This window comes from Brachyhypopomus gauderio, chromosome 14 (assembly GCF_052324685.1).
Source record: "Brachyhypopomus gauderio isolate BG-103 chromosome 14, BGAUD_0.2, whole genome shotgun sequence".
Classification (NCBI taxonomy): Eukaryota; Metazoa; Chordata; class Actinopteri; order Gymnotiformes; family Hypopomidae; genus Brachyhypopomus; species Brachyhypopomus gauderio.
The window spans coordinates 5,704,527-5,729,314 of NC_135224.1; the positions used below are offsets into that span (position 1 = coordinate 5,704,527).

Genomic DNA, 24,788 nt, shown 5'->3' on the forward strand with positions numbered 1-24,788 from the left:
AGGTGTAACTGCTTCATCATGCTTCTAATGAACATTTACAGTGACAGGCAGTAGGATTTCTGCAACGCATACGACAGAGGGCGACCGTGTGTCCGTTTGCCTCTCCAGTCAACAGACCTATGGATGGTGTGGCTTCGGTAGCATGTAAACCAAATTGAAAATGATTTTCACGCTTGATCTAAAACGCCGTCGCGCACCACATAGACATTTTTGGAAATATTGAATGGGATCAAATGGACTTCGAGCTCGACAGCAGAGGACGTGGATGCTTAAGACAATGGAGCCTCGGCCAGTGCAATGGATAAATCTGAGCATCAAATGAAGCTTGCTGACCATCAGATTTACAGGAGTTGCACCACCGATTTCATTACTTGATATACATTATCAGTCGGGATTTTTTTATTTTCTTAGATAACAGGACGTTGAATGTCCCATTTGTGTTATTTACTGGAGCTCTGCTCCTCTCACCGGAGCTATCCATTTAACTGAGCCTGCTCGCCGGTGGAGCTGTAGTTTATTAAGGTTGAACAGCCCGAAGTTTGGGCCCGGCTGTCCGCCTGTGTGTGGACACCGAGCCGCCGGGGGAGAGTCACACGGGGCCGCGGTTCCTACCCAGTGGCGAGGACTGTGTGTTGGAAAAACTGGAATGAGACTGTGAACTAGCTAGCTTACTAGCTATTAGCTGTTTTTGTTTTCTTCTTAGCTGCTGTATCGGGGCACATTTCGTCTCAAACGCCTCACATCTCGTACGTCAACACTTTAAAGGGTTATTTTAGATAAAATAATTCCCCTTTTTGCCCCAGCTGCAGCTAGCTGGCAACAACATGCAGTGTGTGCGGTGCAGGCGCAGCTAGCTGCGTGTGGCTGAGCTGCAGCAGTCGCTGAGATATTTGGGGTGTATTTTGGGGAGGGTTTGTGTTTGATGGATGCACTTTAGGTGTCGTGGGGGGTTTTGTGATTTTATTTTTTTTGTAGTCAGTCAAGTCACCGGGCCACACAAGCGTGTCTTGGTCCACATATCTCAGTGGGGTGGCATTGTTAGCAGCTAGCCGTTGGCTAAGGGGAAGGTTGTTTTGGGAAGACACCTCGGAGGTTGTGTTTTGTCCTCCGTGGTTTTACTGCTTAATTCGGTGCTGAATTCAAGTGTAGCTTTTTAAATAGATAGACACTTTTGCTGTGATTAATAACTACGTGTTGTAGTTGTGATTGTTTCCTTTGATAGAAAGTGTTAGGGGTGTTTTGGGTGTTTGGCTGAATCTAAATTAGGAGGTGCAGCTCATGACACTGGCACGTTTGGACGAGTGTGGCCTGATATTAAGTTAATGTTAGTGAATTAAAAGAGCAAAGACACGCTGAATATTTAGGGATTTAGTCTTGTGTGTTAGTGTACCAAACATGGGGCGTTAAAATGTCTGGACAAGAACACAGCCGGCCAGCTAGGTGCTAAACTAGGTTAGGTCACTACTGCAACTCTGCATGGATCTCACACGTCGCTTCATTAAACTAGAGTATGAGTTTCAGTCCCATCGTTTTGACACGAGTGAAACTGTAATTACTCGCTCAGAGATCAAATTCCTGTGAATGAACCGAGACAACGAAGCTAAAAGGGACACTAAAGAGATGATCCAACACTGAGCATATTTCACTACACACTAGTGAAGGAGCTTCTGGGCAGACATGAGTGTCAGACCTCCAACATCTACTCTGGACAGGTATGTGACCGACCCGCCTCATATGCACCTGGGAATGAGCAGGAACACCAGTGGCATGACTGGACAGCATGGCTTTAAAGAGGCTTGTTTATGACTGAGGTGTGATGTGTCTTCACCCGTCCACATAACTGATCATTTTACAAACTTCGTGTAAAAAAACCCCTTTGCATAATGTAAAATTGTACTGCAAAAAGCCCGTATCCAGTATGGCCCCCGCACCCCACAGGCTATGGTGCACGTGCTTTCGATCTTAAGATACAGGTTTTTCCACCTTTCCAAACACACATCTGCTGTGCTGTCTGTTTCCTTGTTTGCAGTTCTTGAACAGCCTCTGTTACAATAGTCGGTCTGTGTCGGCCCAGACTGCACCATCATATGTGCAGATTAGTCAGGCAGTAGTTATGGTGATAAGGTCTATCGTTGTTTGGCAATCCCCCATAACACCCCCCCCCCCAGTTCATGACGTGTCCGTGTGCTCATCTGGTTCTGAATTGTGTCTGTCTTTGTGTAAATGTTTATCTCTGATTCTGTCCACTGCTGCCTGCCTTTTTTGTCTCTCTCTGTCTTTGTCATCACATGCACTCACTTCACCTGTGTCCCTGTCTTGTTCCTGTCCGGCAGGACAGCCGTTAAGAAACCAACTCACCTGACCAGGTAAAGGCTACCTGACCAGGTTAATGTGCTACCTATGGCGGAAGTATATTCCTCCTTCACTTAAGGGTAGCTGTGATTTTAGGTTTTGCAAAAGATCTTAACAGAAGACTATTTGCCTGTATGGATGTTATTGAATTTCTTCCTTGTGCAGATAGCTATGGGAATCCTGCTTTAAAATAGTTGATAGCCATGCGAAGCCTGCATTGAGTTTTTCAATGTTTAACCAGTAAAAAGACACAGTAGCTTAGCATATTGTGATATTTATTTGGAATTGGTCTCCCCATCATTTTTAAGAATACAGTTTTTGGTTTTTCTTCTCTTTCTCCCTATATTGTCCTTTCAACTGTTTCTCTTTCTTTCTTCTCATCTCTTTCTCACTACTCATGTCTTCTTTTAGCCCGCTTGCTGCTTGGTGAGTGTGATGTTCTGGTTCTGTTCAGGTCTCAGGTGCAGGGGGAAGGATCCTTAAAATTACATATCATTAAAAAATAACAGTAAACCATTTGATTTTATTCGTAGACTAGCGTGAATTAAAGCATGCATTAATACAGGTTTGGACTGTGCGATTATCGTGATTTATACTATTGCAAATGACAGGTGCAGAACATCTCTGATTTGAGTGAAAAACCTGTGTTCCCTGAGCACGTCGATCGTAAATTCACCACTGCACTCAGTGTTGGGCCTCCGCACCCACACACCCCAAAATCACCACCTGGCAGTGTCAGGAAGTTCGTCCTAAAATCTCCGTTTATGTACATGCAGCAAATGTATTAAAACAACCAATAGCAGCCAGGCACAACACACATGCCACCTTCAAATGAAGTCTGTGGGACTCCGTAGAATAACTATATGTGGAATTGGTGCCTCCTCTTGCGGGGAAAAATAAGTCACTTATTTATGACCACAGCAGAATATCTTAATGATCTAGAATCGTGGGTAAATTGCGGAGATAAACCCCAGCTGGTGTAGTCCGGCTGTGATCAGGAGTGTGATGACCCACGCACTCGATGTAGCATCTCTCTTGTACAGTGAAACGCAACAAGACCTGCATGACTGCTAAACCCTTTACGCTGGGTATCAACACCAGTGTAAGTACTGCTGCTCACTCCCAGATCTCCCACCTGGGCACAGTAGCGTCTCCTTTTATTTGTTGAGCTTCTCGCCACCAGCTCGTGTCAGGGTGAATTTGCTGTGATGGTGTGTAGCTGACGCCATTGACCCGACAGAGTGTCTGAGCAGGGTTAAACATTTCTACTGAATGCAAAGCAGTGATCCACAGTAGTGGTGTACTGTCAGAAACACTAAGATGTGTACAAAAAGGGGAAACTGTATGCAGTTTCGCTTCCATAAGTGGAAGAGATGTTTTCGTTTGTGGGTTTTCCTTGGATCTCACACACACATTCACACTCAGAGTGCTTACCAAATGACATATTTGAGCAGGTTTGTTATTCTTATTGTGCATTGCAAGTGAAACAAACAGCATCAAAATGAAACTCTTAGAATTCGGTTGCCACTTCCTCCTGCTGGCTGGCGTGCTGTAGCAGCGGCCATGATGGCCCATCATTGGTGTTTCTCCGGGCCAAGCATCCGCACGTTCACTCTCCACAATCCTCATCAGCGTCGTTACTCTATGGCAGGCGTACTCAACTAAATTTGTCCGCGGTCCAATTTTGGCATATACCTGTGACCTGAGGTCCGGGGGGGGGGGGGGGGGAGGGGGGGGGGGGCTGAGGGGTGTTGTGGTGTTTTGTCCGAAACGATATGTGGTAGAAACACCCCTCAAAGCAGGGGAATGAACATTTACCTGACCAATTTTAATGTTGCTATGTGTTTCAGGTTTGAAAAGTGCTGGAATTTAGGTTAAAGTACTTTAAAATGCTTGAAATTGTAACTACTTGGTTTCACAACAAATATCTGTCTGACTGAATAGTTATCTTGTATTAGGTTAACAAATACGAGCCTCTTATAATTCCAGGACGAAACATGAGAACGTGAAGACGTGAAGATTGGGCGTTTTTTAAATAAACAACCATTAAATAATGTGATAAAAAGCGAATTATTTCGAGTATATGTATAAATATTTAACTTAATTATGTTTAACATGCTGGGAAATATTGAAATGGACCTTGAAAGTGACGTACAAGTGCTTTAATTCCACCTTATGAAGGTGTATGAACCCTGAAAACGTGACTTTGTTCATTGCGCTGAAGCGCGGCGCGCTGCGCGAAGTTACAGGTGCACGACCTCGCGAACCGACAGCGCGGAGCCTCAGCGATTACCTTATTTTCGCCGCGCGGACCCTCGCGCCGCTCGCGAAGCGTCAACCAGGCTTGTAGCCTGGGGGGGGGGTGGCGAACGTAAGTTGTTGAGCGGGGGTGGCAAACGTAACACTCGTGACGGAGTGTTTTTTCAATAGCCCTGAAATAAATGTTACGGTTTTGTTTTGGTCCGTATCCAGTTAATCAGGAATGAGATTGGGTCCGGACAGGACTGCGTTCGGGTCCGGATCCGGACCGCGGTCCGCCAGTTGAGTACCCCTGCTCTATGGGATCAGTTTGCAAAACATTTTTTTTGTACTTTCATTTCTTACTGAGAAATGTGAAAATCCTTGTTGAGTTCAGAAGGAATGTGTTTGATTGTCAACAGTCATCTTGACTTAATAGCAAGTAGCAGACTTTGTATGCGGTGATTACCCATACCGCACTACTCTAATATTTCGCATTTTCTGCATATCATCATCTATAATAGCATTTCTCCGCGAACCTTTCTGGAATGCTGATGTTTCGTTTAGCTCAGTTGTGTTTGGTCCCACGACACCCGTGTTCTAAACGAAATCTGCATGATTCAGTAGTGCTTGTTTTCCCGGCGTTGTAGCGATAGATATGAGAGTATATTCAGACACATCCCGTCTCTGGGCCCATGGGAAAACACCAGTGTTTTGGAAACAAATGGATTGTTATTGAGGGAGCAGAAACAATTAGTTTCCCTTGTTCCCTGAGCCTCCAAAACGCCTGCATAAAACTGTAAATTGTCTTTTGATCAAAACGTGCCTAGAAAGTAATGTGCATTTTTCATTACTGATTTTTCTTTTTTCAGCACCCTCCTCTCAGTCCAGACCCCCTTCCCAGTCCAGACCCCCTTCCCAGTCCAGACCCCCTTCCCAGTCCAGACTCACTTCCCAGTCCAGACCCCCTTCCCAATCCAGACCCCCTTCCCAGTCCCCCTTCCCAATCCAGACCCCCTTCCAGTCCCCCTTCCCAGTCCAGTCCCCCTTCCCAGTTCAGACCCCCTTCCCAGTCCAGTCCCCCTTCCCAGTCCAGACCCCCTTCCCAGTCCAGACCCCCTTCCCAGTCCAGACTCACTTCCCAGTCCAGACTCACTTCCCAGTCCAGTCCCCCTTCCCAATCCAGTCCCCCTTCCCAATCCAGACCCCCTTCCCAGTCCCCCTTCCCAATCCAGACCCCCTTCCCAGTCCCCCCTTCCCAGTCCAGTCCCCCTTCCCAGTCCAGACCCCCTTCCCAGTCCAGACCCCCTTCCCAGTCCAGATCCCCTTCCCAGTCCAGACCCCCTTCCCAATCCAGACCCCCTTCCCAATCCCAGACCCCCTTCCCAGTCCCCCTTCCCAGTCCAGACCCCCTTCCCAGTCCAGACCCCCTTCCCAGTCCAGACCCCCTTCCCAGTCCAGACCCCCTTCCCAATCCAGACCCCCTTCCCAGTCCAGACCCCCTTCCCAGACCAGACCCCCTTCCCAGTCCCCCTTCCCAGTCCAGTCCCCCTTCCCAGACCAGACCCCCTTCCCAGACCAGACCCCCCTTCCCAGTCCATACCCCCTCCCAGTCCCTCTGCTTGATCTGGGCTGCAGATGTGCTGCACTGAATAACAGAGATTTTAATTGGTGCCTGTCCTTGTGTAGGTTGAGCAGCTTTACAGCGGGAGACTCGGAGCGCAAGACCCCGTTGAGCAGCTTTACAGCGGGAGACTCGGAGCGCAAGACCCCTCTTGGCCATCAGAGGTGAGCCTCTCTCAGATCTCCCCCCTGAGGGTGCAGGTACTGTAGTCCAGCCCAACAGCACACGCCTACCGAACACCAGCTGTATGTCCAGGCCCCAACAGCACACGCCTACCGAACACAGCTGTATGTCCAGCCCAACAGCACACGCCTACCGAACACAGCTGTATGTCCAGCCCCAACAGCACACGCCTACCGAACACAGCTGTATGTCCAGCCCAACAGCACACGCCTACCGAACACAGCTTGGGCTGTATGTGCAGAAGTCTGGATAGCAGATTTTGTTGGTGCACTGAAACGAATGAACCAAATGCCTTTTGTGATGACTTGCAAATGTTTCACTAGGACCTTGTTTTGCTGTTTAGCAAGTGTGTTCTCTCTCTCTCTCTCTCTCTCTCTCTCTCTCTCTCTCCTCTCTCTCTCTCTCCTCTCTCTCTCTCCTCTCTCTCTCTCTCTCTTCTCTCTCTCTCTCTCTCTCTCTCTCATCTCTCTCTCTCTCTCTCTCACACACACACACACACTCTTTCCCTCTGTCTGGTTGCAGTACCAGGGCTGGTGCAGAGATGTGTGGTGGTTGAGAGGGGACAACCTTGGGTTTTGGTTTTACTGTGTGTGGAGAGAGGATCAAACTTGTGCAGGAACGTTCGTCCAGGTATCTAGTACCACACACACACACACGGGAATTCATACATACTGTGCCATGCAATTATTCTTTAATCCCCCAGGGTTATGATAACTAAATGGCTATAAGGGCTATAGCTGTAGTGGACAGTGTGATGAACCTGTAGTAATCTTCAGTGTTGTCTTTAATCTTTGTCTTTTGTCTCTGGCTTGCTGCCTCTTTCTTTTGTGTATTCTTGCTGTGGTTGGTGCTCTCAGGGGGGGCAGCGGTGAAGGCCGGGGTACACGAGGGAGACCGAATCATCAAGGTACGTTTGTCCTCATGACACTGCAGGAAAGCGCGTTGTTTTTGCTCTGGAGTTTCAGCCTGAGTTCACGCGTCGACATCGTTTTTTTCCAGGTCAATGGTGCGCTAGTGTCGTCCATGTCACATCAGGAAGTGGTGAAGATGATCAAATGTGAGTGTGAATTCTGCGTTCGTCTGAGGCCCCTGGAGGGTTGCTGGGCTTTAATAACATCATGTCCTGGTGATTCCTCTGCTTCTTCTAAACATGTTTTTAAGTTTATAACATGGTTCTTTGTTTCTGTCTGTCTTTTGTTTCTCCCTTTCCTTCCATCTCTCTCTCTCTTGCCTGTCTGTCTGTCTCTCCTCCTCTTGGCCCTGCCTGTCTTGTTCACAGCTGGGATGTACGTGGCCCTCACCCTGCAGGGTCCGCCTCCTTCGGTCGCCTCCGTCCCACTTCAGCCCCTCACGTCAGACGTCTTGCCCAATCACAGGGATCGCGTTAGGGGGCGAAGCTCCGCCTCCCCCACCACCGCCACTTCCCCGCCTACAGGAATCGGTACCCCCCACACAGAGAATCACCGGCCCCCAAACCACTACAGGTGTGACACAAGACATCGAGTATTAAACCTCCTGGAGGCAAACACATCACTCACTCTGGGTATCCAGTGTTGAAGAACCACGGTGTTAGATTACTTAAATCCAACTGGAAAGAACACTTCCTGTGCTTATTATTGTACACGATGCTGTCACAACATGGTGGGATGAGAAGACGTAATCTCCTGGTCCCTGTGGCGGTCGGCCCGTGTTCTAGCGGTACTGTGCAGGTTCTTCATTCTCTTCCTGAATCATGCACCTCGTATTCCCAGGCACGTCTGATTTCCAGTCACAAGACTTTGTGTCTGGCGCTGCTATAGCGGATGCCCTTGGCTTTTGCAACCCCTCCTGTTGCTCTTGCTATGTGCCCCCCCCACCCCACCCCCACAACTCCTGCACAGGCTGTTCAGCCTTCGTGCAGCCTTCCCCCCCCCGTGCGGGCTGTTCTAGTCTGTGCTGTTTTGACTTCAGTGCTTTAGGTGCGAGTCTGTCCAACGCTGCCGGCAGTCTTCGAGCAGATGGAATAAATCCCGCACGGCCGAGCTGTTTTTAAATGTCTAGCGTGGTTGTCTTCTGTTTCACCATTCATCTGCTGCTTCTGCCACAGGACCCAGAGGTCCAGAAACACGCCACGCAGATCCTACGGAAGATGCTGGAACAAGAGGAGGCGGAGCTGCAGGGTATTCCACAGCAACCGGTCTGACCAGTTACCCTGACCTAGTAGGGCTCACGGACACACACACACGCATCGCACGCACACACACACACACACACACATACTGCCATTCAGCTATTTTTAATACCCTGCGGATGTATTCAAATACCTTGCAGCCCTGTTGACCAATGACAAATGGGTAATGTTATTTATTTTTTTACCAATCTGCAGGACCTGCTGGACGAGCGGTCTCAAACCACCCCTCCCCCTCTTTGGAGGAGAGAATCGAAAGTGCCAAACGGCGTGCCTCACAAAGTCCGAGTGGAGAATTCAGCAGGATCTCTTGTAAGAAGCCCCGCAGTCTGATGAGACTTTTATTATATTTTTTATTTACATAAAATGGCACACTAAAGCGCAGCCTGGCTCTGTGTTTGACAGGATGGAACTCGCTCTGAGTCGGTGAGCGGCTACGTGATGGCCGGGGAGGGTGTGTATCTGCTCCGCATTAGGCTTTAATGCCTCGTCTGCCTTTTCTACGGTGGTTTTAAACACTTAACTGTGATCTAGCACTGACTGCTTTTATTTTTTATGTCTCTGCAGGACGTTTGTCTATAGACTCAGGCGAAGGGGAATTTGACGTGAGTTGTGTTTGCTTCAAAATGTCTGTTAAAACCTGTGGCCTCATTAATCGTATATGACATGGTGTGTGGTTGGGGGAGGGGGGGGGGTTATGTGTGTGCATGCATGTTTGCATGTAAGGGGGGAAGGGTTGATGATCGCTGTGGTGTGGCGTGTGAAAGGGACGCTCCTCTGGGGTGGGGGGGTGGGGGGTGTTCTAGTTTTGCACTTGTCAGCTATAATTCTATCTCGTACCCCGTGAGTCACACCCTTCAGTTGGGAGGCATGAAAAGCTCGAGGTACCAGGGGCAGTAGGTACCAGGGGCAGTAGGTACCAGGGGGGGTATAATCCGTGCTGAGAGGTGATCTGTAGCCTAGCTGAGCAGGCCTCCTTTGTGGTCCTGTTGACTCCGCTGCGGTCCCGTTGACTCTGCGGTCCTGATGTCCTCTGTCCTGCGCAGGTTTGCGAGAGCCCTGTCTCCTCCCCTTCCTCCTTGTTCAGGACCCCGTTGCGCCACAGACACTCTTCTGACCCACAAGCTGCCGACTCGGTGAGACACACACACACACTCTCCTCTCACACTCTCACACTTTGCTCTTTCGTCCTGTAAAGGCTGCCTTTTTAATGAACGCCTATTACGGGTGTCACGCAACCCAGACACAGCAAACAGAACCTCTTTAATTTGGCTCTGTGGACCCTCTGGTTCTAGGGAGGCAAGGCACAAATAATTGGTCCAGGAGGAAGAAGAGGAAGAGGATGATTGCTATACAATCAATGAAGTAAGTTCTTACTACCCTACGTTAACTGACCAATGAAGTAAGTCCTTACTGCCTTACGTTAACTGACCAATGAAGTACGTCCTTACTGCCTTACGTTAACTGACCAATGAAGTAAGTCCTTACTGCCTTACGTTAACTGACCAATGAAGTAAGTCCTTAATGCCTTACGTTAACTGACCAATGAAGTAAGTCCTTACTGCCTTACGTTAACTGACCAATGAAGTAAGTCCTTACTACCCTACGTTAACTGACCAATGAAGTAAGGTCCTTACTGCCTTACATTAACTGACCCAATGAAGTAAGTCCTTGTTGCCTTAGGTTAACTTTTTCTCTCTCTTTTTGTCTGTCTGTCATCGTCTGTCTCACGGCTCAGATGGACGGCCCGTTTCAGGACATTGAGCTGTTGAAAAGTCGCCCAGCACACATGGCAGTGTTCATGAGATATATATTCAGCCAGCTCCGGACCCTAACCCACTGGTAAGTGTCGGACTGATCGCTGAACAAACCACACACAGAGACTCTTAGTGAATTTGAAATGTTCATTTGAATTGCTACATAGATGAAATATTAAATCGTTTATATCTCAGATGATATAAACATGTTTTAAAACAGTTCATGTTATCAGGCTGTTGTGTAAGCAGTGTTACCTCATCATAAGTGAATTGTGTACAGGGGATTTTTGGTTTTGTAATTAAATGAGGATCTGATTACTGCAGGCAGTGTTTTTCTGAAGGCCCTAGCTGGTTAATATTGTGTGATGAAATAGCAGGTGATTTCCTCCTAAAATTTACTAACTTGGTGTTTCATGCATGTTTTAAAGAACAATCGGAACTATTTTCATACTATAGAAGTAATTTTTTAATTTAATCTGAAATCCGTTTGTATAAATACTTCACAAAAATTATAGTAGACAAAATGTTCCATAAGAAGTAAGGTTTAGAGAATAACCTGCTTGTGTGTCTGTGTGTGTGTCCATGTGTGTGTCCTGTAGCTGTTCTATCTCTCTGTGGAAGCATATTTGGGGCTCAAGCCCCAAAGACGCCCGAACTCTCGCTCCACAAATCTGCTCTGACTTCCTGAACCCTGATGCTGTGAGTTGTACCCTTGTATAGTGGGACCTGTGCACACGTAACAGATACACTCAATAACCTCAGACACCATCTTCCACGGCACAAGCAAAGCACAGTTTATGCAGTAAAATTCATCCAGCGATGTTACATCCAGCAACACGTTCTCAAATGAAAACCTCAAAAAGAGGAGCCATTCAAAAGTTCAGAACACCACATCTGATCTTTACATGAACGGATCAGAAGCAGGGGACTATGGGGCATCTATCACGACACACACATCACAACATCATCATTGTTCACACCTCTCTTTCTTTCTTTCAAGCCGCTGAAGATTAAAGTCAGAGACGAGTATCTCTCGGATATTGGTAAGCCCTTGTGACGCATGAAACCTGTTTAGATGGTACTTTGATGATGTCATCATTCCTCGAGGTACGAGGGAGGGTGAGAATCGGGGAGGGCGGTGGTGTTTTGGTGCTGACGGATTGCGCTCTTCTGCACAGAGAGCCGTCTCCATGCCCAGGAGGACATCAGGGTCCGCTCTCTGAGCTCCAGCAGCAGGTTCTGCCTGAGATCCAGCTCCAAATCCAGGACTACAGGTGCGGCACTGGTGCATTCTGGGTGTGGGGAGGCGTTGTTGGGAGCAGCAGTAACGCAGAAATGTGTTTTGGGGACCCGTGTCCCTGTTGTGTGACGGAGAGGGAGATGGGGTGGAGGGGAACGGGTTCTGATGGATGTGTTCTGATGCAGGAGCAAACCAGTTGAATGGGACTGGGTTCACTGTTTGGGGAGAGCGATCTTCAGCAGCTGGATGGAGACCCTGCCAAAGAGCGACAGGTGGTGGACAGACAGGTGGCGGCACTGTGGGAACTCCTGTAAGCACCGTACACGTTACACTTCAGACAGGGTTACAGTTCATCAGTACAGTTCAGAAATGGAGATCTTGCAGTCTGAAAATTGTTGTGTTTATGGTATTTGATATGTGTGTGTATATGCCAAGCCAGTTATTTACCCAAGGAAACAAGAAACCAGAAGATATCAACATGTCTCTGTGTCTGGACTTAATTGTCTTCAGTCTAATTGTATCAGGCTCTGATCCCTGTTGGCGTACAGAAAATAACGGAGTAAACGTTCTGGAGATGGCCGGGAGAGACAGCACCGGTGCTAGTAAAGGAAGTTCTGGTGTTCTGGGTCAGATGATGTGGGATAATTAGAGTGTACTCCACCCTACAGAGGTGCAAAGGTCTCTTGTAGAAACTCCTGTGACACACCTTAAGCAAGGTGATGTCTGTCCTGCGCACCAGGTGCAGTCGCTCCACTAGAACGAGGTTACGGGGACGCATGCACGCAGGGTCACATGATGCCCTTCACGAGTTCCAACCCTGAGGATGTAGTTCGAGAACCGTATGGCCTCTTAAAAATACACCAAAGGAAACGTTTTAGGAGAAGCTTTTGTATTATACGGGTCTTGGCAAATTTTCACTCAAGTATTATTCTGTTATGCAAGTGTGTGTGGTGTGTGTGTCATGAAGTCATTGAAGGAGTTAAACCATTGCCTTTTGTTTAATTGCAGCTCAAAACACGAGGAGGAGAGAAGGTAGGAAGCCTTATTGCTTCTCTCTCTCTCTTTCTCTCTCTCTTTCTCTCTCTCTCTCTCCCTCTGCCCTTTACCTTATCAGTGTCTCCTGTCCCCCCAGCTCCCCGTTATCGTCCTGCCGTGCACCTGTACCTTCGCCACACCGGCATCAAGCTGCGGGACTCCAAAGTCTTCCCCAGGACTGAGCACGGAGAAGGAGAAGTGGCTGGCGTTACTTACCCAAGACCCTGAAGGTACCCAGATCCTCACTCACACCCTCACTCACCTCATTACAGCACCATCATAAACGTAGCAGCAGTGGTGTCTCTCCGAGCCATCATGATGGAGAAAACCCAGTGTTTGTTTACATGGAATCCTGTAAGCTGACATCCATATGGGGGTCGTCCATGTCGAGATGAAATGATGCTTTTTGAATGTTGAGAAGAGGAGGTCACAGCCATCTTGGAGCGCTTGGGTCTGCTCTACACCCCAGAAATGTCTTCTGGGGGTTTAGTGTGATTTGCTGGTATATTTCTTGCCATTCTGTGTCTTGACTCCCCACGTTCAGTACAACGCTTTCCTGTGTGTTGCTCTGCTTCAACAGTGCCCCAGACCAGTGATGACCTCATATCTGGGCTTTTCCCTTCCTGTGTCTTGACTGAGCTTTTCCAGACTAAAAACACCATGTTTTTTGTTTTTTGTATTGCTTTAGCCCCTGAGCGGCATGAAGAAGGAGAACCACGGAGAGGAGAAGAAGAGGAATTCCCATCCTGAAGTACATCGGCAAAGCCCAGGAGCTCCTCGCAGTCCAGTAAGGGGTCCAGGAGCTCACGGCCCCGCCCACCTCCAGCCCGCGCTCCTCCCCCACACCACCCCATTTTACTCCGCCCACGTCTCGGATGCAGTCCTCTCCATTTTGGTTTGGCGTTGTCGTCTTGGTTGGCACTGATCTCGGTTTGTTTGTTTTGTTCCCCCCTGTTGTTCCTGTTTCTTTTAGCGTTCCATGTCCCGTTGTCCCCCTACAGAAGGTACCCTGCCTCTCCACCTCCCCCTCATACCCATCACACAGCTTTTATTTTGTACTTCCTGTTTGCCTTTATGGTGTGTAAATGTAATATTTGTACTATGTACTTATTTTCCTGTCTTCTCTCTCTTTCTCTCTCTCTCACCACACACAAACACACACACAAACATACACACACACACACACAGTGCGGAAATGTGAGGAACATTATTCAGGAAACGTGAGGAACATTATTCAGCCACTTTGAGAACCACACAGACCCTGTTGGTGAAGAGGGAGAGAATGAGGGACAGAGACTCTCGACTGGCAGCCTCGGGGAGGGACAGCATGGAGAGGTGTGTGTGTGTGTGTGTGTGTGTGTGTGTGTGTGTGTGTGTGTGTGTGTGTGTGTGTGTGTGTGCGCTGCTTACTGTGCCTGCTCATTTACATAGTTTCGCTATATAGGTTTGCATGTTCCCCGTCCTGTAGTAATTATCTACTCTCACACCCTCACACTGTTTAGTTACTCAAATGGTTGTTTGTATTTGTTTTTATTGTAGCTGTTAGCATTTTTCTGCGCTAATTACAACTTAGAAATACAAGTAAAAATTTGTAACTGCTAATATCCTGCTTAATAAAATATATATAGCAAATTAGAAGTGAAATCCTAAACACTTTAGTTTAATTGGATGCAATGTGAGATTTGTTACTTAAGACATTACTAGCTGATCCAGATAAGTGCATTATATGTGTGTGTAACGCATCTCGATCCCCTCCCCCTCCTCCTGTGTGTGTCTCAGTCCTACAGTGTTGGTGCGTTTGGCCCGTAGTGAATCCTTTGAAGGCCCAGGGGAGGGGCGTCGCCGTGGAGGGTGCAGCAGGGGCGGAGACTGTCCCCCGTTCCCGTAGCGATGTTGACATGGAAGACTGCGATGAGAGGGGAGGGCACAGGACTCCGCCCCTTACATCACAGTGCTTCCTCCCTCCGCCTCCAGCAGCTCTGCGAGGTGTGGAACACACACACACACACACACACACACACACACACGTACACACATGCACTCCTTAAGAGGCTAAGGGAGCTCTCTCTGTGCTGTCTGTGGTTTGCAGCTTTAAGCATACTGCTCTCATGTAGTTTGTCTTGTTCCTCCCAGGTCACTGGAGAACCCCACACCACCGTATACCCCACGCTCCAGACGCAGGTCTGATCCTCACCGCACACACCGCACAACCTGCTGTTCACAGCGCTTTCACATGTCTGTCACCTTGATTTATCTTAGTTAGCTGCACTCTCTCTCTTTCTCTCTCTCTTTCTCTCTCTACTCCATCTCTCTCTCTCTCTACTCCCATCTCTCTCTCTCTCTCTTTCTCTCTCTCTCTCTCTCTCTCTCTCTCTCTCTCCATCTCTCTCTCTCATCTCTCTCTCTCTCTCCATCTCTCTCTCTCTCTCTCTCCAATCTCCACTCTCTCTCTCTCTCTCCCTCCTCTCTCTCTCTCTCTCTATCTCTCTCTCTCTCATCTCTCCCTTTCTCTCTCTCTCCATCTCTCTCTCTCTCCCTCTCCATCTCTCTCTCTCTCCTCTCTCTCTCTCCATCATCTCTCTCTCTCTCTCTCTCTCCTCTCTCTCTCTCTCTCTCTCTCTCTCTCTCTCTCTCTCTCTCCTCTCCTCTCTCTCTCTCTCCCTGTAGGAGTGTGGATACACCATTGGCATTGTTGCCTGATGCCCCTCTTTTGGAGGAGGATGTTGTGGACACCCAGAACTGGCAGGACACTGTGGAGCCCGACGTCCTGTCCTCTCTCAGCGCCCGCGAGATCGATCCGCCAGGCCGTCATCTACGGTACCACAGCACATGTGGTGCACAGAAGCTCACTAGAAAAGAAATACCCCATAATACTGGTTAACATGTAAAAAGTAAAAATGCTCCGTGTCTGGATCATGTCAAATGTGGTCAGAAATGCTAGTGGCATTGCTAAACCCTGCAAACCTCTTCCCCAGAGCTGTTCACAACGGAAGCGTCTCATCTCCGGATTCTCAGGGTGCTTGATCAGGTGTTCTTCCAGAAGATGAGGAACGCTCTGAGCTCCGAGGAACTCTCCTGCATATTCCCCAACCTGCCCCAGGTCTACAACCTTCATGGTCAGTCTCCGTGTGTGCATGCGTGCTGTTTGTCTTAGTGTGTTACCAAAATGTGAAACCTACTTGGTATCTAAATCATAATCGAAACGAACTGGAATCTCAACGTAGTGCACAACCCTCCCAAAGTTTGGAAGTAATGACAGGACGCCGTCAGTGATCAGCGCCGTGATGGATCTGTACGGAGGTGTTGACTGAAGCTGTATTCAGTATTCAGCACAGCCCTGTGGAATTACGCTGCGCTCCGACACCTTTTATAAAAGTTTTTCTCTTTGCTAATTCTGTTTTGTGATGTCCCATTTGTCTTCCAGCAAGTCTGTGTGAGTCCATGAAGAGACTGAGGGACTCCCCTATCGTCCAAGGCATCGGAGACATCATGCTGTCCAGGGTGAGTGAGGCTGATAACTCTTCCCTTCTGCTTCATAGCCTCGTCTTTCGAATCGGTGTGAAAGGAATTCAGACTTTTTTATTGTTAATGTAGCGAGTAACGTAAACAGAAAGTGAGGGAAACAAGAAGGAAGTTCATAAGAGTGAAACAAAGAGTGTGAGCACAGAAACGCTGCATCAGCATGGGCGCCATCTTGGTCCCAAAAGGGCTCGTTCTGTATCATGTGGCATATGGATGCTGCTTAACTTGGTATGTCAATAGCTCTGTGTGTGTGTGTGTGTGTGTGTGTGTGTGTGTGTGTGTGTGTGTGTGTGTGCGTGCGCGTGTGCGTGTGTGTGTGTGTGTGTCAGTTTGAAGACGCACCAGGAGAGGAGTTCCAGGAGGAGGTGTCTCACCTGTGCAGTCAGCAGAGTCAGGCCCTGGAGCTCATTAAAAACAAACAGCGCAAGGACCCACGCTTTGCTCACCTGATACAGGTAGCAGCTAGGACGCTCCTAGAGGGCTGAAGCCCTCTAATGCTGCAGCCATATTTGTTGGTGGGCTGGGTTAGGACACATTCTATCTGGGTTTTGAATAAGTTTTTCAAATTACTTTTGCAAATGCTGTTTTAAGTTTAAATCTTATAGTGAACACAATCCACATTTGGCCTTTAAATGTGTGTGTGTGTGTGTGTGTGTGTGTGTGTGTGTGTGTGTGTGTGTGTGTGTGTGTGTGTGTGTGTGTGTGTGTCAGGAATGTGAAGCCAGCCCTCACTGCCGCAGGCTACAACTAAAGGACCTTCTAGTGTCGGAGATGCAGAGACTCACCAAATACCCCCTGCTGCTGGATAACATCATCAAACACACAGAAGGCATGTACTAAACCCCCCCCCCCCCCCCGCGCACACTGTGTGTGTGTTTCAACTCGCAAACACTGCAGCATACACACAATTAGCAGCCTGCCAGGCAGACAAGCACATACATAAATAATGATAGACCACATGGAAGACACGTCATGCACAGCTGCAGTGTGTCACAGCAACAGATGGCCAGCACTGGGGATGAATGCCTCATGCGCTCAGATCCATGTCTACGTACACTTGGCCCTAAATAACCTGCACTAGCTACTCTGAGCCCAGCTGCGTTTACAGTCGGATGTGTTTTAGATCGCCGCTCACACCCAGACTCGCGCACAGACGTTGGGACATTCTCCTGGATTCACTTTGGTATGTTCCCCCCACAACAGCTGGTTCACCAGACCTGCAGCCGTTGCTACGGGCACAGGTGTGTTGCCGCGGGATCCTACAAGCCGTCAACGAGGTCGTCAGGGAGACGGAGCACCGGCAACGGCTCAGCCAATACCAGCGCAGGCTAGACCTATCGCCTCTGGAGCGGCTGGCCAATCCCGTCTCAGAGTTTAAGGTACCGCCCGAGTGCATCTCCACTGTCTCTTACAGCACCTGACCCAGAGTAGCAGTTGTTAACTATATTCTCCTGTTCTGTCTAGAATCTGGACCTGACCACCAAGAAAATGATCCATGAAGGTCCTTTGACTTGGAAAGTTAGTAAAGATAAAGCTATAGGTGAGAGATCATGACAGCGGAACAAACCACTGTTTTTAGCAGGGATTGTGTCTGTTGACTCAGTCACGCATCAGACAGCGTGCTGTGCTGATTCTGTGTTATTTGAGCTCTTTATACCTCTGCTACCATTACGAAATGGGCCGAAGAACCGTGTGTGTGTGTGTGCACGCGCGCGCACCTGCATTGGCGAGTGTGTGTGCATGCACGTGTGTGCATGTGTATGCACATTTCAGTTTTCACATTGCTTTGAGTGTGAATGGCTTGTTTCAGTGATCTGTGTGTTATTCTTTTCCTTATACTAATGATGGCCAGTCACGCAAGTTCCACTCTCACTCAGGACGTCTTTCTGTGTGTCCGTGTCTGTTTTCCAGACATTCAGGCTCTGCTTCTCTCAGACCTGCTGCTGCTCCTCCAAAGGGGTCCGGATGACCGGTTGATCCTACGCTACCCCTCACGCACTCTGGGTGGGGTTGTGGGAGGGGTTGTGGGCGGGAATACAGACCTCAAAACCCCCTTCTGCCCTGTGGTCCGTCTGGGTTCATCGCTCGTCAGATCCGTGGCTACAGGTGTAGTTTTCCCCATAGTTGTGAATAACCAGACTAGATTATTTCATCTAGAATAACTTCAACATGTTCTTTTATTTAATTTAAAAACACTTAAGAAGCCAGAGTTGCACAGTTAGAAACTGTTTGTTTGAATGTTTGATATTGACTGCCTGTGTTTTCTGTCAGATAACAAGGCCCTGTATGTGATCAGTACATCAGAGAGACAAATGTACGAGCTGGTGGCTGGGACGTTATCCGAGAAAAACACGTGAGTGTGTGGTTTTTTTTTCCCCTTTCCTCACTATCTTCTGTGTCATCAAGGTCGACCAATCAGCACTGCTGTCTGTATTATGATAAAATGTATGGCATCAAGCTATTTATGGTTTAAATTACAAACAAGGCACCCAGATGCATAGAAGTCAAGCCTTAGGTGAAATAGATGATGCGTGTGTGAATGGATAATAGTGTGGGATGAGTTCCCCCAAATCAGATCAGTAACATGGCGGGACAAGTATTGCTTAAAATTAGTGGTGGGCCGTTAACGGCGTTAACGGCGGTCGTTATTTTGATACTTTTATCGGGCAATATAAAAATTATCGCCGTTAATCTATTCTTAAAGTTGGGTTGGGAACTGGGTCAAAATGGGTAAGCAAACTATGATGACTTTCAACTTGATAGTTTAGCTCGGCTGTATTCCTAACCAAATTGCACAGTAGGGGCGAGAACGAGTTTTTAAACTTGTGAATTACAAATCATACGTGTTTTTACATGGATGCAGCCACAAAGTCGCCAGGTTTGCTTCATGGAAAATTCATTTTTAGGAACGTAAAGTGTTAGCGGAGCGGAGCTCGGAGCGGTCGTTTTCTGCATGGTCCTAGCGCTAGATTCGTCGCTATTTAACTATTTCTTTTTAACCGTTAAAACTACAGAGGACCAAAACTGACTTTTGAAAATTACGTCCGTGAGGTTAAATGTACTAAATGTTGGCTTACATTTCAAATATCATGTTTAGCTGAATAAACATGTTATTTAATGTACAGTATGTAGGCTTACAAATTCATGTTTAACTGAATAAACCGTTGAACACGAGTAGCCTACATTTTATTGAGCATGTTTTTTTTTCTTCAAGTATCAAAGTAGAACAGCTTCCTCAAGCAGTCATTGATGCATTTTGGAAACAGGAGATGAGCCCCTGGTCTAATGCACCCTCTGTATTAAGAAACCCTATCTCAAAAACTGACTTTTAGTCATTACTTGGGTAGCACGCATATGAGCCATTATAATATAGATTAATCTAGATTAATCTAGATTAATTTCAAGATTTCAGTGAGATTAATCTAGATTAAAAAAATTAATCTATGCCCACCCCTACTTAAAATACTACATCCATAAGTTCAGTAGATTTTAACCCTGCTGAGCTGTTGGAGAAACTTGGACCTGATGGCTTTAACAATGTTTTTTCAGATGGAAGGACCTATTGGAAAAGACCATCTCGCTGGCCTCTGGAGGAGTTGGGACCACCAAACAAGGATCACCAGCTCCGTAAGTACTCTGGGTTTGTGAGTCTTCTAATGCTGTTCAGGGAAGACACAATTTCAGTGATGTGCTTACATTGATTGTTTGGAACCGTAGATCTAGAGGAGATGTCAGGAGTTCACAGTTGCATGGTAATCATGTCAGTCGGCTAGGTAAGCCCGCGTGCGTTTTGTTTAAATACGAACTCTTTAAGATTTGTTCTCCTTGATATGGTGGCTCATGTTTACATCTTTGATCCCTAGATGACTCCCCAATGGAAGAGGCTGGATCTTTAGAGAAAGATTCACAGAGTGATGATGAAAATGTTCTCACACCCACTACTCCAGCTGACCAATCAGAGGCTTTCATGCGTAATGATGGGCAGGATTATGTGGGAGAGCAAGTGGCTGAAGCTGCTCTTCAAGATGGTATGAAATCGTTACACTCTGATCATTACGATCGTTATGCAGTCGTCGTTACACTGATGGTTATGCAAGACATCGTTACACTCTGATCGTTATGCAGACGTCGTTACACTCTGATCGTTATGCAGACGTTGTTACACTCTGATCGTTATGCAGACGTCGTTACACTCTGATCGTTATGCAGACGTCGTTACACTCTGATCGTTATGCAGACGTCGTTACACTCTGATCGTTATGCAGACGTCGTTACACTGATTACTCAGACATCGTTACACTGATTACGCAGATGTCGTTACACTCTGATCGTTATGCAGACGTCGTTACACTCTGATAGATATGCAGACGTCGTTACACTCTGATAGATATGCAGACGTCGCCACACTGATAATTACGCAGACGTCGCCACACTGATAATTACGCAGACGTCGCCACACTGATAATTACGCAGACGTCGCCACACTGATAATTACGCAGACGTCGCCACACTGATAATTACGCAGACGTCGTTGCACACTGATAATTACGCAGACGTCGTTGCACACTGATAATTACGCAGACGTCGTTGCACACTGATAATTACGCAGACGTCGTTGCACACTGATAATTACGCAGACGTCGTTGCACACTGATAATTACGCAGACGTCGTTGCACACTGATAATTACGCAGACGTCGTTGCACACTGATCGTTATGCAGTACATATTTACACTCTGATAGTTACGCAGACGTCATTACACTGATAGTTACGCCGTAGTCGTTACACTCTTTTACACAATATATTTCCGTTTGTTTGGAATTGTAGCAGGCTCAGAAATTGACCAGCTTTCTGTCCCTGCTTGTTTTTTCCCAGTTGAGACACTAAGACGGTTGATCTTTAAAGATCATGATGGGTGGAGTCAGGATTCTGATGACACACCTACAAACGAGACGGCCAATGAAGGGAGTCCATTCATAGATCGATCAGGACTAGAGGCTGCTGAATCTACCTCAGATGAAACATCCACACAGTTAGAGGAGGATCACGTAGATGCTCCACCTGTAGAGGTTGTGAGGAAAGGTGAGGGCTAATTAATTACTGCCTTTAATCAGTGTATCCCACTGTAACGGCCCTTAATTGGTCAGTGTAACTCAGTAAGTATTTTTGGACTTAAGCGTCAAACGTAAAGTACATGTGTAAAGAACATGCAAAGTAAAAATATATTAATGCTGTGTATAAAAGACCTGCTGACTTTGTGTTTTCTCCTGTCTGTCTCTCATTTATTCTCCTTCCTGCCTCTCACTGCATGCATTCAGAGCTGTAATTAAGCTGAAGTGATTTTAATATAATTTTCCCTGTTTTTCCTTATTGCTGTTCTACAACAAACACCCACACATACATACACACACACACACACACACACACACACACACACACACGCACACTCGGGTGTCTGTACTCGCATGGATTTTCTTTTTACATCTGACTCTTTGTGTGCACCAACACTGATAACATACCTACTTGATCTCATTTTACCACACACTTACTCATTGTATATATTGGCCTTTGACACGCAAACTTGCACTTGCACATTCTTGCTCACGGACGGACGGACACACACACACACACACACACACACACACTCTACCTGTCTTTCGTGCGCAGCTGTGGGTGCGGGCTCTTCTTCTATTCCTGATGACATGATTGATGTCACCTCCAATCAGTCTTCTGAGTCAAAAGGTGGGATCAATATACTGAATAAAACTCATCCGGAGACACGTAAGCGTGCCCAGCAGAGGTTCGGTCTTTCGACGTAGAAATGCTTCCACAAACTCTCCAGTCACATGTGAAATGCTCCATGTGGGCGAGTGACAAATTGATTCTTAAATTCTGAGTCTCTGAAGAGTCTTATTGAGTGGTCATGTCTCTGACGCGGGCCGTGATGTCACTAACTGGAGGCCGCACTGGGAGAGGTCTGTACTCCGCTCCAGAGTGGCCCCTGGGTAGCTTTTTCTCTTCAGTCTGAGCACTCTGAAGTTCTGGTGGGCATCCTTACAGTGTGTGAGCTCACATGATCTCTCATTCTGTCTTTCAATCGGTTCTTTAACCATTTTTCCATGGAACTGGGTCTGGGAGTAGGGGGTGGAGGGTGTGTTGCGGATTGTTAGATATATTATATTTCCATATATCACCATATAAGTCCATGGTGTAACATTTCATCCACATTTTCAAGACTTACAAAAAACAGATGGTGAACATGGTGACCCATTTAAAGCTCATGTGACACCCATGATCATTATACATCCACTGTGTTACATTTCCTGATTATAGTCATCTAGCTCTCTACACTTCGTTTGGTGCCTGAATATCTATTTTTTACATTGCTGTGGCTGCTGTTTTTAGGGAACATGTTCTATCTAGTGTTACCAAAAGACCAGACGAGTCTACTAACAGAAGAAAGCAGCACAGATGATTCAAGTGATTTAGAGGCTGCCCGTCAGGAGCAGAAAGTGACATCATTGTCCTCGCAGCAAGAGGATGAAGAGCGGGAGATGTCTTTCAGGTCACCAAGGGGCCAATCGCACCTGGAGGTGATGAGTAATGAGACGAGGCCCAGCCAATCACGAGCTAACATACAACGACACATAATCAAAAACATGGATGAGATCTTTCAAACCATCGAGGACCTGATGAAAAAACTGCATCAGCTTAGGGTAAAGTGTATTTATTCATCTCACGCGCACACACACACACACACACAAACACATACACAAGCATTGTAGCTAGGCTAGCACTATCCTATGTTTTTTGAAAGTATGGTTTTGTGCACTTGTCAGAGATCCTGATGAACTTGTTTTCGTTCCCACAGGACATTGAAGCAGATCACTGTAGACTGCTCAAGATGGAGAGAAGAAAATCACCTGTTGGTCAAGGCCCAGAGGTCTCCATCCACAGATCTCCCTCCTTCATCAGGATGCCATCTGAGGATCTTGGGTCAGCTGATGGTGAGTGTGTCAAAGAAGCTGTATGTACTTTTTGTTTAACACTTTACCACAATTCAGGCTGAACGTACCAAACAGAAAGACCCAGAATAGATTATTGTCTGGAGAGTGAGTCTGGAGTTTCTGTGATTATCTGGGGTTGAGTTTAGATGGAGTGTACAGTTGAATATTACAACGTTAACTCAGATCTTGGGTGTTGCTATTGCCATGCTGAGAACTCGTCTGCAAACTTGTAGCAACTCCCAATTTTAGGTGCAATAATTTATTCACGTACTTATTTTAATTGGGTTTAATGAAGCGTTTTGAGTTGGTGACATAATTATGTTGCTTATGGTGTGCTACCCCTGCAGGGATTCCTGTGGCAATTATACAGTCATAACATAAAATGTTCAATGTCTGTCTTAAATCTTTTTAGGTAACGAAGGAGGGCCAACAGAACCAGCTCAGCCTCTGATCCATTCTACAGGATTCTGACGTCTTACACAAGACACATTAAAGGATTTTACTTACACATGTGAAACACGAACACCCACACTAAGGGAGTGGCACTCCTGCCATTTCATACATCCTACATGTAGCACCTTCCTACAATCCCAGCATGCCTTGCTCCTGGGAGAAGCCAGGAAATATTGTGTGTTGTCGTCGTGTTGTCTGCAAGCGTGAAGAGTCGGGACGGATGAACCTTCAGCACGTGAACCTGAGAGGATGAGAATGAGAGGGCAGGACGCACAGGAAGTAGCACACAGGAAGTAGCACACAGGAAGACTTGACATGACCAGCGTTCAAACGAAAGCTCCGATGGGTGAGGACTTTTATTTATAACGAAGACAAAAAAAATTCATATAAAGCTAAAGTTGGAACAAGTGAAGTGAGGCGACTGTCAAGACGTATTTGGTCAGTCAGGAAAACCAGAAGAAATGGAGCTAAAATGAGATTGAAAGGTTGAAGGTTAATCTGAGGAAATGATTCTGCCCTCTGAAGGACCCCTCCCCCTCCCCCAGCACTTTACCCAGTATATGTATGTTAATAGTCATTCACCTTGTCAGTGAAAAACTGGGAGTCAAACAGGTGCCATTTTGGTTGAGGACCTATAATGAGCCAATGTCAGCTTGAGCCAAGATGGCGGTCTTCATCTCCCTTCGCCTTATGGAATGCGTGGATGGGTGACTAAAACAAATTCAGGTTCTTTTGCACTGGGACCCCTGCAAGACACATGGGCCCCAAAAGAATATGTTGCATTAATATCATCATATGTGTATGTTGTATCTTTTTATTTTATAAATTAACACTATTTGAGAACAAAGTGAAGAGGGGTTGGTTTTTTTTGTTTGTTTTTTTTTTCTTTTCTTTAAGCGTTCTACAGAAGGGAAATTAAAAGGTTTGGCCTCTCTTTACGCACAATGGTGAAGGTAGGGGTTTCTGGGATTGCTGTAGCAATGTGCCATGGCAACACTACTGCACTGCTCCCTACTGTATTGTTCAGCCATGTTCTGGACTGACTTCTGTCAACATCGGGGGAGATAATGGAACCTACTCATTGTCTGATATCATGTCTTTACCTGTGAAGAGGCACGTTGTGTGTAGTGCCAGTACTACGAGGCTTGACCCTCACCTCTTGAATAGCTCAGCGATGGCAGGGCAGGTTTGTCACACATGAAAGGATTTG

At 46.9% G+C, this 24,788-nt stretch overlaps 1 pseudogene across 1 annotated transcript; it reads left to right on the forward strand.

The window, feature by feature from the left end:
- Positions 1-112: 112 nt before the first annotated feature.
- LOC143475464 (rho guanine nucleotide exchange factor 11-like) lies at positions 113-24,334 on the forward strand (annotated as a pseudogene). The gene is made up of 43 exons (XR_013121017.1): positions 113-1,712; positions 2,334-2,366; positions 6,280-6,378; positions 6,909-7,027; positions 7,255-7,304; positions 7,397-7,454; positions 7,677-7,881; positions 8,484-8,556; positions 8,778-8,846; positions 8,950-9,018; positions 9,132-9,169; positions 9,611-9,700; positions 9,860-9,929; positions 10,303-10,406; positions 10,921-11,020; positions 11,322-11,364; positions 11,500-11,595; positions 11,655-11,658; positions 11,747-11,871; positions 12,570-12,593; positions 12,694-12,801; positions 13,285-13,383; positions 13,570-13,607; positions 13,785-13,931; positions 14,376-14,582; positions 14,730-14,777; positions 15,264-15,413; positions 15,572-15,712; positions 16,021-16,097; positions 16,448-16,573; positions 16,830-16,947; positions 17,322-17,497; positions 17,583-17,658; positions 18,030-18,224; positions 18,390-18,471; positions 19,668-19,745; positions 19,836-19,891; positions 19,982-20,146; positions 20,994-21,200; positions 21,786-21,860; positions 22,524-22,834; positions 22,990-23,125; positions 23,538-24,334. The product of XR_013121017.1 is annotated as a rho guanine nucleotide exchange factor 11-like (transcript).
- The last annotated feature ends 454 nt before the right edge of the window (positions 24,335-24,788 follow it).